At 41.1% G+C, this 12,024-nt stretch overlaps 1 protein-coding gene across 3 annotated transcripts in view; it reads left to right on the forward strand.

The window, feature by feature from the left end:
• The window catches only part of nrxn2b (neurexin 2b), an 883,386-nt gene that overhangs the window by 190,980 nt on the left and 680,382 nt on the right, over nucleotides 1-12,024 (forward strand). The gene's annotated exons all lie outside the window — the stretch shown is intronic.

The raw sequence follows: 12,024 nt of genomic DNA on the forward strand, positions 1-12,024 counted from the left end.
TAGTTTACCAGTTACCAAAGTTTTGTTAAAGTTAACAAGATATGACATGGCAATTTTTGAGATACTGTCTCCCAGCTTGTCTCCTTCCTATCTCCAGCAAAGGCGAACGGAGGCTGCCTGTCGGGGCCCCTGAGGGGCCTCATTAGCCCTAGGGCCAGGCACTAAACCAGTGCTGGGTGTAGCAGACTTTAGGGATGGATCAGCCTTGGCTTGTCTGTCTGGAGGCTGTCTCCACTTTACTCTGTTGAGGTAGAGGTTCACCCACTGGTTGACTGAGTCTGTTTGTCAGTCAAATCACACACTCAGAGAAAATAAAGCTTTTTTTTGAATCTGTGTGTTGAGCAGTAAACTGCTGTCTGCATGTTTTGGAGTTGCATTTCCTCCTTGCTGAGTTTGAGGTGATGGATTACCTATCACGCCGCCTGAACCAGCAGGGGAAATCACTATGACAAACACCCCTCTTGCTCGGGGTTTTCTTTTAAAGCTGAAAACTTTAATGCTGCATTTATTTCTCAATCTTCATACCAAGCATGGGGTGTTTATCTTGTGGCGTATAGGAAATATAAAAGCATATGTCATAGTGTCATTTCCTTGTTATCAGCTAACCCGCTGACCTTGATTTGAATTCTGCTCTGTGCTTGGTATGTAGAGTGCAGAGCACTTGTAGGGTGTTTGAAGCTGACATTTCCTCAGTGTGTTCCTACATGAGAGAAGCAGGCCTCCCGTAATGACTGTATGTGTGTGTGTGTGTGTGTGCACATGGCTATGCGTGTGAGTGCCCTTGCAGCCCATGCCATGTGAGTAGTGCTGATGGGAAAATGTCAGGGGGAAGGTGTGGAACAGGAATAAATGGCAGCAGTCTCACATCTCTGTCTGATGGAGGAGCCCCTCCACGCTGATGTGGAGTCAGAAGCTTAGTGAGAGAGGGAGCAGAGGAGGGTGATGGGTGATTGTACTCTTTGATACACCCGAGGGAGGGCAGGCAACTCCTAAGGGACCCCGGGGTCCTCTGTTAACTTTCAGAGGACTTCAGAACTAAAACCAAGCTCTCAAACTCGTGTGTAAAGGAGTTCTAGTACAAAGTGTTGTGCCAAATATAGTGTACTTTATGTGTGTTTGGGAATGTCAAGGCAATGCCACTCAGGCCTAACCTTTTAGCTCAGTACTTGCATTTTTCTCTCTGATTTCAAGTACATTCTGCATATTTTTCTTTGCACAGGGCAAGGGCATAAGTTGTAAGTTAAGCGTCCTGTTAATTATGTGTGCGCCCAGCACTTTAAGAGGGGAACACCTCTCCTTGTGCAGAGGTCTAATCGTTCTTTCCAGCAACACCATAACTCTACTATGTGAGAAATATTTTTGAGTTTATTTTTGACTGAGAAAATGAAACACACTCCAGGGTTTTATAGAGATACTTACTTAAACGAACAAGTCCTAAAATGTAAATGCCAACACCTCAATTAATTTGTGCTCTCCAAAGTCATGTCATTTAATTAAAAACAAGGAGTTGTGTTCCCAGTGTGTTCTGATCAACAAGACAGCTCAATAGATTTAGTTAATGGCTCATTGTTTTGGGTACTAAACCCTCAGAGTGCTACTTCACTCCTTTCTCTTCTATTTTAAGGCTTTCCCTGTGAACGTATTTGCTCTAATTAGTGTAGGTGACCATGTGTTCAAAGGTTGTTTTAGATTGATGATGCGCAGGGACGTCGAAAGCCCTGGGGAGGCCGGTGCCCCTGGAAGGCACCCGGTGGCCCTCGCTCTCGCACTGTAGCGGCGATTGATGATGTGCCTGCGACACTGACCTGTTTTTACCGGCGAGCCAGTCGCACATTGCCATCTGTGTACTGATAGCATGTCCTTTCCCTAGAGGACTGCATGTGTGATGTATAGTTTCATAATGTAAGCAGAGGTTTACCTCATAGCCAGACACAACAGCGCTCCTGCAGAGGCTAATAAAGAAATGACAAGATAGCTGAAGGCTGTGGAAGCTTAGAGGTCAGATGAATGGCCTCATGACCTAGAGGTTGCCATTTTAACCAACTGGATCTGCTGGGAGAGTGCAACACCGAACTGCACTAGTTTGTGTTGGTGTAACTCTGGGGAAAGACCATTAATATCCAGAATCAGAAAAAGATTTATCGCAGAGTAGGTTTTCACTTACAAGAAATTTCCTTTTGTTTTTGGTACCACCCTTTAATGTACAATAACACATTATGAGGAATTAAAAATAAATAAATGAATAAAACCAATAATAATAATAATAATAATAATACTAGTAAGGAAAAGTACTGCAACAGTCAAGAACTTAAATATAGAATAGAAAGAATTACAAGACAATATGGTAGAGAAACTTTAAAAAGTACAATAACATGACAGACACATACAATGTAGCTCCTTTCAGAACAGTTTTGTGCCGAGATGTGCAAAAATGTATTGCAGGGAATATTGAAAAGTTCACAGTAGAGCAAATAAGCATTGTGCAAGGTTTACGTTAGTGTAACGCATATATATGCATTGTTAAGTCTCATTTCAAGGTTGCCAGATATATCATACATATATATTATTATATCATTATACCACAGAAGAGAATCAGCAACCCAAACTGTCTGTATAGGACAACTTGGGAATGAGACCCAACACTCGACTTTGTTTCATAGAGTGGTTGATAATGAAACATTGTAGTGGTGTAGATGGTATTTTTGCTTTGAATGTATTTGTGTAAATATAAGAGGATTTCAGATATGGATACAAAAAAGAAGAAAAAGCTAAAAAGAAACAATACATTGCAGAGACAATAAAAATGCATGCTGTTCATTCAGACGCTGAACAACAGCCATTTTAAATTCCAAATGATGGTCTGGCAGAGCGTGACCATGGACAGGGCTGAGAGAAAATGGCTCACATGCAGCCGGACAGTAACAGATCAAATCTAAGCGCGGTCAGTGTGGCTGGCCTCTGAGACCGGATGATAGATTTCGTGACCCGGTGCTTTGTTTGGGTGAGCGATGTTCCGAGCTGCCCACGCTGATCTTAATCAATCTGATCAAGGCTAATGATCTTTTCTCTCTGAGCCACGCAGACCCCCAACTTAATCTCACCCTCGGGGAAGGCAATAACATTTTTTTTCTTTTCCCTAACGTTAAAAATGGAGTTTGATGTTGGCTAAAGATACAGGATTATAGATTTGTATGGGGCCTGTAGTAATAGGAGATTACTTTGGATGATCCAAACCAGATTATGGATTTTGTTCTTATTTGCTCAGGAGAAATAAAACAAAATCACAGACTAAAAACTTGAATGTTTTCTAAATGCGTGTACGTCAAGGCAACAGAAGGAGAAAACACAGTCAGGCAAATATTAAATGTACTGATGTCATTATGGTATTAACCTAGATTTTGTTTGTTTCTGGAACAAATGGTGCTTGTACATGATCCTTCTTCAAATTCCAACTGCTGTCGTTATTTTTTGAATAGCATTGGCTAAAGGGCCGACCACCTGCTTTTGATCTTGCCAAAAAATGATAAACTGCAAAGGCAATTGAGAATGATGGGCATTTATTTATATAACGCCGTTGCATAACAACGCAATTTGTCCATTCTTTGCGATCAATGAAGCTTAACTGTGCATTTTTCATCGGGCGCACAAGAGATTCGCTGTGTTCAAACAAAGCAATCGATTGTGGAAGATTGTTGGTTAGCTTTCCACTCGCAAGCACTTGAAAAGAAAAGAATAGGGAGCAAAATAACACAACAACAACAAACAAACACACACACGTACACAGAAACCTCATTGGAAGGGAAAAGAAATACCAAGGAGTGGAAGGGTGGAACAGAACTGAATGGTGTCTTTCTTCAGCTCTGAAATTGCTCAAGAGCCTTTGGACAGTAGGATGCCTTGATGTTGCCTCCGCCTGCCCAGCCTCTGCCAGATGTTGCAGCGAGATTAAGCATCCTCACGTCCTGGAGGAGCCAAAGTCCAGCCATGCCTGTTCTCACAAGACGTTAATTTCACCCCACACAGCTCACACTCTTTTCTCTCCTTCTATTTTTCTGCTTTGTGATAACAAAGTCTAAAGGGATGGAGTGGGCGTCCACTTGTGAGCAACTCCAGATGCTTCAGTGTCAACATGCGTGGCCACAGGCAATACTGTTTGCTATGATGGAGAGAGAAATGGATTGGACAATGCGTGGCCTGGAGCTCTGGTGTTGTGTAGTGTTTGTGTGTTTGTCTGTGTGTGTGTGTGAAGAAGAGAATTATGTGTGCCAGATTTTGCTGCCGTGCTTGAGGGTTTCTTTGTTCGCATTTGCAGACTAGTACAGCGCTGTAAAACTTTTCAATGGCTACATATGCCCTAGTTAGGACTCTATCGGATACTTCTATGCATAAAGTCATGTAGACTTTGTAATCACGATGTTCTTCAATACATGAGCTCTGTCAAAGACTTCTCAAAGTTAGATTCTTTTGACTGATCATTTTTGGTTCAAGCACTTTTGAGTTGCTGAAAGGTTGCAGTTAGAGATGCTGACCGCCTGGAATATTTTTCACAGGTCACACATAGGGGCCAATAAGTTAATTTTGCTGCTCTTGATTTATGAGACTGTGCACCACTTGGGTCTGATAGGGGCTAGCTAGCTAGTGGCACCACTCTTTCATCGATGTCTGCTAATAATGCTGTACCGACCCAAAAACCTTGCTGTGAAAACTCTGTGCCAGCCCTCCAGTCTCCCTTCTCGTCTCTTAGGTGGATAAGCAGCTCAGTTTTGAGCTGTAAAACCCTTTCAGCAAAACCCTTTCAGCATTGTTGATTGTTTTAACATTGCTGGCTTTGTTACTACCATTAGAGGTGGCAGCACAGCTTTTGGTGCTAACAATGTTAAAAAGGTTTCGCAGTCAAAGTGAAGATACTTATTCTCCAGGGCGACCTTGGGGGAGACCAGAAAGTGGACCAAATGTTCTCACAGCAACATGTTCTGCCATCCAAAAGGCGATACCAGCTAATGTTAACTCCATGGATGTAAAAAAAAAAAAAAAAAGAACTGCTTACAGTGTTAAACATTGGGTCCAATTCAATGGGCGGACATGAAGCCCCATTGGGCAGCTACCTGGTTAGCTACAAGTTATTGAGTGTCTGCCTATCGAATGCAAATTAACCAAAACTGATATCCCTAGTTAGAGTAGTCTTTATACACTTTGAACTGACACCAGTGTTTTTAGCAAACATTACTTTCGTCATAACTTTTTTGAAATCACCCTCCTTTAGTTGACTCCCTCTTCCAAGCACGCGGAAGTCATATCTTCAGCACCTGGAATGCATTACAATGACATTGTATTCCAATGAGCTCTGGGAGGGATTTCAAGGCCTTCTTCAAAGTACTCCCTTCTCTTGTGTACTGAAATGAAATTTTGTTGTGCACCTCTGTGCCTTTGTTGCTTTAGAAATAGGGAAAAAAAAACATAAAGTCTTTTAAGCATTTCCCAGTGGACTTTGGGGTTATGGGGTATTTGGAGTTTATATTGCCTCATCTTTCGTTTGGTTGTCTTCACCAACTAATTTATGCCCGGTCAGGGATACAGTCTTAGTAATCCTCCTCTCTTCTCTATCCCTCTACATCTATCACTCTATGGTTTCCCTTTTCCTCTCCGCCTTATCCCTGCACCAGCATCTTTAGCTTTATCCCTGTCTCATCAATCTCCCGTTTTGTTTTGTCTTCTTGCCACATATCTGTACTCTCGACATCTCTTCCTTCCTTTCCGTCTGCCAATCCTCCCACTCTCTTTTTCTCCGTCCTCTCTTCTTAATCTCGGTCACCTTCTTCCCTCTTCTGCTAGATAAACTTATAGGTTGTAGCTAAGAGGCTTATTGGTGAGATGCCTCTATAGGAAGCTGTGAAATGCAGCTTTACTGGGTTATTGAAGGCTATATAGAGTAGACTGAAGAAGAGAGTGCAAAGGAGTAAGAGATGGCCTGAAGTCTATTTACTAGCGCCCACATTGTGTATTTAACTTTGTGATTTTTAGATTATAGCTAGTTTTTACAGCTATGCAATGTCATTGAATTGAAAGACATTTATTTGCACATGTTTATGAATATATTACAAGGTAACACTTCAAAACTTGTGTTAGCATCCACTGTAAGTCTTAAAAGCTTTGACCTTGTTCTCTTGGAGGCAGTAAATGCTCAAAATCAACATCAGAATTGTGTTTATTGCCAAGTAGGTTTGCAAATATAGGGGTTTTCTCTCTTTTAGCCCCTTTTACAACTTTGCATAGAAGGTGCGAACATGAAATGGGGGGACAGAGTTTTCTGTGAGCTAGCAGGCAGGACGGATAAAATGTTTTGGGAAGGTCGGTTGTGAAGAGGCCCAGGCAATGCTCAGGTGGGGAGTCGGAGCTGGAGGCCTGGAGCTGGTGGATGGAGTCATGGGAAATGGTGTCATGACTGTCCAAACAAACTCATATTGTTTGTTTGCCCGGTGCATGGGGCTTAATGGAGTTGGGGGCTTTAGGTTCACAGCTCGTGATCTGTCTGAGCCGCTTTCAGACAGGAGCAAAGTCATTTCTTGTTTGAGATTCTCAGAATACAATCTTTACTGTCTCTAACCACCTTGCTAAGTCCCTACTTTATGACCCTTCAAACCTGTCCGAACTCCTCGATGCCTTTTCCTTTTGCAACCTTAGCTGTCTGAGCTTAATTGTGAAGCAAAGTTTGTCATTGCTGTAGCTCCAGTGGGGGTGTGATGAAATACAGTTGTTGAGACTGATGCAGAATGTTACAGCTGCTGTGTGCTTATCTGGTCTGTTGGTCGCAGTCCGAAAAACATCCCGATCTGCAGTCTAACCATCAGGAATCAGGTAGCCCATGACTTGGTCAGAGTTCAGAGGTGTGATAAGCACCACTGATTGTAGTGTAACAGTGATTCAAAGTATTCCTCTCTCTGGTTGGGCATTTAACAAACTGTCTGGAATTTGGGGAGTTCATGGTTGAGATTACCTTTGTTGAGTCATTGTTCCTGCGCGTTGGCCAATGGCGAAACATAAATTCCAATCAGGATGGATGAAATAAACTCACGCGGGGGTACAAAGATTTGCATTTCATTAAAAAAGACTCTAGATCAGGAGAACAGTGCTGCTGGATCACTGTCAAATCATTACACTCGCCATTGTTAGTCTTAAAACAGATTCCTCTACCTTTTGATTTGCTGTAGAGGTCCCTGGCACGATTCACTCTGAACAGCTGAAAGCCTGCCAGCTGTAGCACAGAGTCCGGTTTTGATCCACAAAGCCACATCTCTGCAAAGACTGAAACGGAAGACGAAGAAAAGTCTCTTTTTTACCCCACCAGTAGTTGAAGTTTGTCCACTTTGTTTGCAGAGATTGCACTCTTAGAGAAATATTACCGCTTATGGAATGTATAGTTGCACAAATGCACCAGCCTGTCTCCCTCTCCTTTGAGTTACACTGCTTAAACGTGGGTGCCACTTTGACCAGAATGTCCACGATTTCAACTGTAGAGGTGATTAAAGTTTGAAATAAATTCACTGGAGTTGTTTCCCTGATGATCACGAGCTAATCCCTGGTGAAAAATGTTTGACACCATAATAAGAGATCATAGTGACTAATGTACAAAGTAGATTAACCTACCAGGGCTACACGAGCAGCGGTGTCAAAGTGCAGTTTAAGACTTATTGGGAAGATTAGATTACCAGAGGAAGGTGAGAAATATAATTATAACCTGAGCACTTCATGTATTTCGGTTTCCTTTGAATCTTTAATGTCAGTCATTTCTGGAGACGGTGCTAAAGACTGGCTAGTAAGTCTATGATTTTCTCAACTCAGGGCCATTTGCAACCATGCTGATGCTCCTGTTGCAGTTGATGACAGTGATCTTTAACTTTCTCTGCTTACTGTCACTTTCATAACCTGATCATCCATTTCTTAAGTCAAGAGTAACTGCGTCATACTTCTCTTCCCCTCTCTCAGCACCATCATTTCCAGTGTTAGAACACTCCTGTTGTGTACCTGCAGCCTCTTTTCTGAATTAAATTATGCCATGAAACGCCACTGACGGCAGAGCTAAGAGTCCATGCTGGCCAGGTGACACTGCGAGAGATTGCATTTGGGCAGAGCCCGGTGAAAAGTCCATCTCCTGCCCGTCCCCCAGTCAACAGCCAGTTCTCAGAAAATAAAAGCACTCGCATTCACCCTCACTCCCATTGTGCTGCTTAGCGATAAGGTTGAAAAAAAGGGGTAACTGCCTCTTTTTTTTTTCGCTTGTAGGTGTGTTCATGTGTTTTTTGTGTGTAAATTTGTTCTTTACAGTAAGACTTTTGAGTTCTTTTTTTAATGTTTGTGCATCAGTGATTTGTACTTGTGTATTTTCTCATCACTTACATTTGTCTAAGGCCCAACCCCACTGTCAAATTCAGTCTCACTGCCTGACTTTCTTTCTCAGTCCAAAGCAAACAGCATCTTCACTCTGATGCATTCACCAGGTGTCTTGTTTGTTGCCTGGCCTTTATTTGCTGTCCAACATTCATTTAGCAAGCTGACAATTACTTATGAACGTCTGTTGGTGGCACTGAGACAGTGTTGAGAGAAATGGTGTGGTAAAATTGAGATCAATAGGCTGGCGAGATGAATTAGAGTGGCCAATAAAAGAAGGGAAATGGGGAATAAAGCTATTCTCTCCTCATCCTTCCCTCAGTTTCATAATGGGAAAATGGTAACACTTGAGTGAGCTTGTTTTGCCACTCAGGACCTCCCTTTGCCCTAATGTAAAATGGTATTCTTTTGGGATTCATGTAGAATGGAGAATATATTTTTCTCTCACTTCATCCTCCTTTTTGTTTCCTCCTTTCCCATGTCTTTTCTTTTCTTTTTGTCTCCTTTGCAGTCACCATCTTGCTCTTTTAGCACATTTTATTTTGTCTCGCGTGTCCTTTTTCTCAGTTTTACCTTGATTCTTTTGTTGGTGTTGTCATTTTGACTCACCACCTTTTGCTTTTCAGGTTTAATGCAGTTACCTTTAAAAATAAATAAGCTGTGATCTGACCTTAAACTTTGTGACACCTTCTGTGTGGCATTTACCTGCTATCTCAGTGGAAAATCAGAGCAAAGCAAAGCATTTCTATTAGTCTAGAAAATTGTGCAGTGATGTGAAGTCAGTCAAACAATGCCTTTAACCCGAGATCAGGCCTTCTGTCAGTAAACACTCAAGGCAAGCTGCCAAAATGTCCTCCAGCAAGACAGCGAATCCCTACTGGCTGAGATGTTGCTGCACTGTAGCTGATCTTGACCTTTGACCTTCCCGTGGATGGGTAGGAGATGGGAAAATATCACACGATTAAAGTTACACAGAACATTGACCTCCAACTTTTTCCTTCAAAGCCTGATCTGTGATGTCTAAATGTTCTGCATTCCAAACATGTTCTGTGTAATATAACACAATTGCCAAAGATGCCAACAAAAACCCACTCTTGACGTTTTACTGTCACTGATGAAACACACATTATTATATATGACGAAGGATCAAGGCCACATCAGAGAAAAAAGAACAAGAAAAAAAGAAATACATTTCACAAATCAAGTCATGGGATTATGAGAAAAAAGTCACAATATTCTGAGAATTAAGTTATAATATTACAATATTACCTTGTACCTTGTATAATATTACAAGAATGAAGTCATCATATTCTGAGAATTAAGTAATAGTAATTTATAAGAATTCAGTCATAATACAACGAATATAAAGTCATGATACCACAAGAATTATGTCATTATATAACAAGAATTAAATCCATAATATTATAATAAGTAAGTAATTATATCATGAGAATAAAGACATAAAAGTTGTAATTTTGATAAAAAAAAAGTATTAAAATTACAGAAAAGAAGTCAAAATACCACAAGAATTTAGTTATGATAGTAAGAGAATAATGTCATAATAATACAGTAATAAAGTCACAATATTCTGAGAAACATATATATATATATATATATAAATAGTAATTACAGAGGAACTTTTTGTAGTTTAGTGAGATGAGAATTTAGAAGATAAACTGAACAAACTAAAATGAAACATGGACATCACTGCAGGACACATATTGGCAAGTGTTCTGGTAATAATCCTCACGGGGAATTTTCTTCTGCTCTAGAGATCTCAAAAGAAGAAAAAGAAAAAAAAATCCATCCTGGATGTAATCTTAAAACGACAAAATTACAAAGCCAATACTTTAGCAAACTATACAACAAGCCATTTCTTCATTTATCACAGCCCGGCTCCTGCCAGAATCTACACACCACTGATTAACTAAAAATGTCCTGCTTAAGTTTCTTTGGCTCCTTTTTTGGGGCATTTATTACAACTTTTCACCAAAAATGTTTTCATCAAGGACTGATTAATATTTGCTGCCCTGGGACTGTGAACACCATAGCTCTAACTCTGTCGTCTCCACGGTGAACTGATGTGAACTCAGTCTGTGCTTTAAAAGTTCATATCAGGCTTCAATTATCGTGATTTAAAAGCAGCTTTGTGCAGGAGCCAGACGCTGGATTTATTCACTGGGTTCACTCAACTCTGGCTGATATAAAACCCTGCACTCCGTGGCCTCCTGTGTGCAGTTGCAGCCTAGTTTATGATAAACAAAATGGACATCTCTGAGAAAAATAAATAGTTGAACTGTCCCTTTTACAACATCCCTGCCGTCAGAGGTCCTGTGTTTTTTCCCTCCACTGTCAGTGTGGCCTAACAGCTATGATGAGTTGTTATCAGAAACACCATAAATTTGTGCAGCAGCTGCCATAAAGCCTCACTCCCTACAGGTCTTATTTATTTATCTGTCGCCTCTCCAATTCTCCGAGGGCCGCAGAGGAAGAGCTTTAATGCCACAGACCTTCAGTGCTCACTAAGTGAGCTGGCTCAGGCCTTCCTGCTTCCTCAGCATGTGATCATTTGGAGGGGGAGAAGTAGAAATGAAGGGAGGGAGGGGAGGACAGGAGCTAGAGGGGAGTGAGGGTGAAGGAAGGATTGGATACATAGGGATAGGAAAGAGGATGGTTGAGGGAGACGAGGCTGGGGGAAATCTCCAGAGCCGAGGTGTCAAAGCAGCAGGCTGTATGAGCGGAAAGAGACGTGGCCTAGATACTTCACTGTTAATGACTGTTCAGCAAGGCCAGGGTTACATTTTGTCAACTAAGCCAGTGTCATCTATAAAACGCTATGCACACCATGTGATCATTCAGCCCTGTGTGTTTGTGTGTGTGTGTGTGTGTGTGTGTGTGTGTGTGTGTGTGTGTGTGTTTGTTTTCTATGAGTTTGGGTGGTCTGCATGAAAACCACGACTGTTGATTTTCAGTGCATTAACCTTGCTATGGCACTGGATTTCACACATAAACCACAGTCTTTACTAGGGATGGGTGATATGGCCAAAATCTTCTAACGCCGTATAGGAATTTTATATCATGGTAGCAGTTATTGTTTTGTAAAATCAATTTAGTACTGTTTAGAATAACCATACCGTACTGTTTTCTTTTATTTGGAACTCCGTACAAACAACAACAAAGAAACAGTACATGATCCAACACAACACACAAACATAAGACTCAAAACATGAAAATTCTTTCAAAGTGGAAACTCGAAACTTTCTGAGAACAATTATGTAAATCGTTACAGATTTCCATATATGATTTTACTCTCCTTGTGCGTGTCTGCCTAAATAAAATGACCTACTTACAAGAGAATCATGAGATTATGTGAGAATTACAAGAATTGTCAATAATACTGTTGACATATGACACCTATTATCTTGTGTTTCTAGAGTTTTGTGTTTTTGCGAACACATAAGGAATTGTGAATATGTCATATTTCTAAAAGGGGGTTTGGTGTAATATATTCCGCCAGGAGTAGGATGGGAACTAATCTCTCAAGGAATCTAGTTGTAGTCTTGGAAATGGTGACACTGCAAGATCCCCAGTCTTTGCATAATCTTGTAGTGTGTGACAGAAAGCTCACGTTGTCTTTAG

This window comes from Plectropomus leopardus, chromosome 23, assembly GCF_026936395.1.
Source record: "Plectropomus leopardus strain MGB_pleo_1.0 chromosome 23, ASM2693639v1, whole genome shotgun sequence".
NCBI lineage: Eukaryota > Metazoa > Chordata > Actinopteri > Perciformes > Serranidae > Plectropomus > Plectropomus leopardus.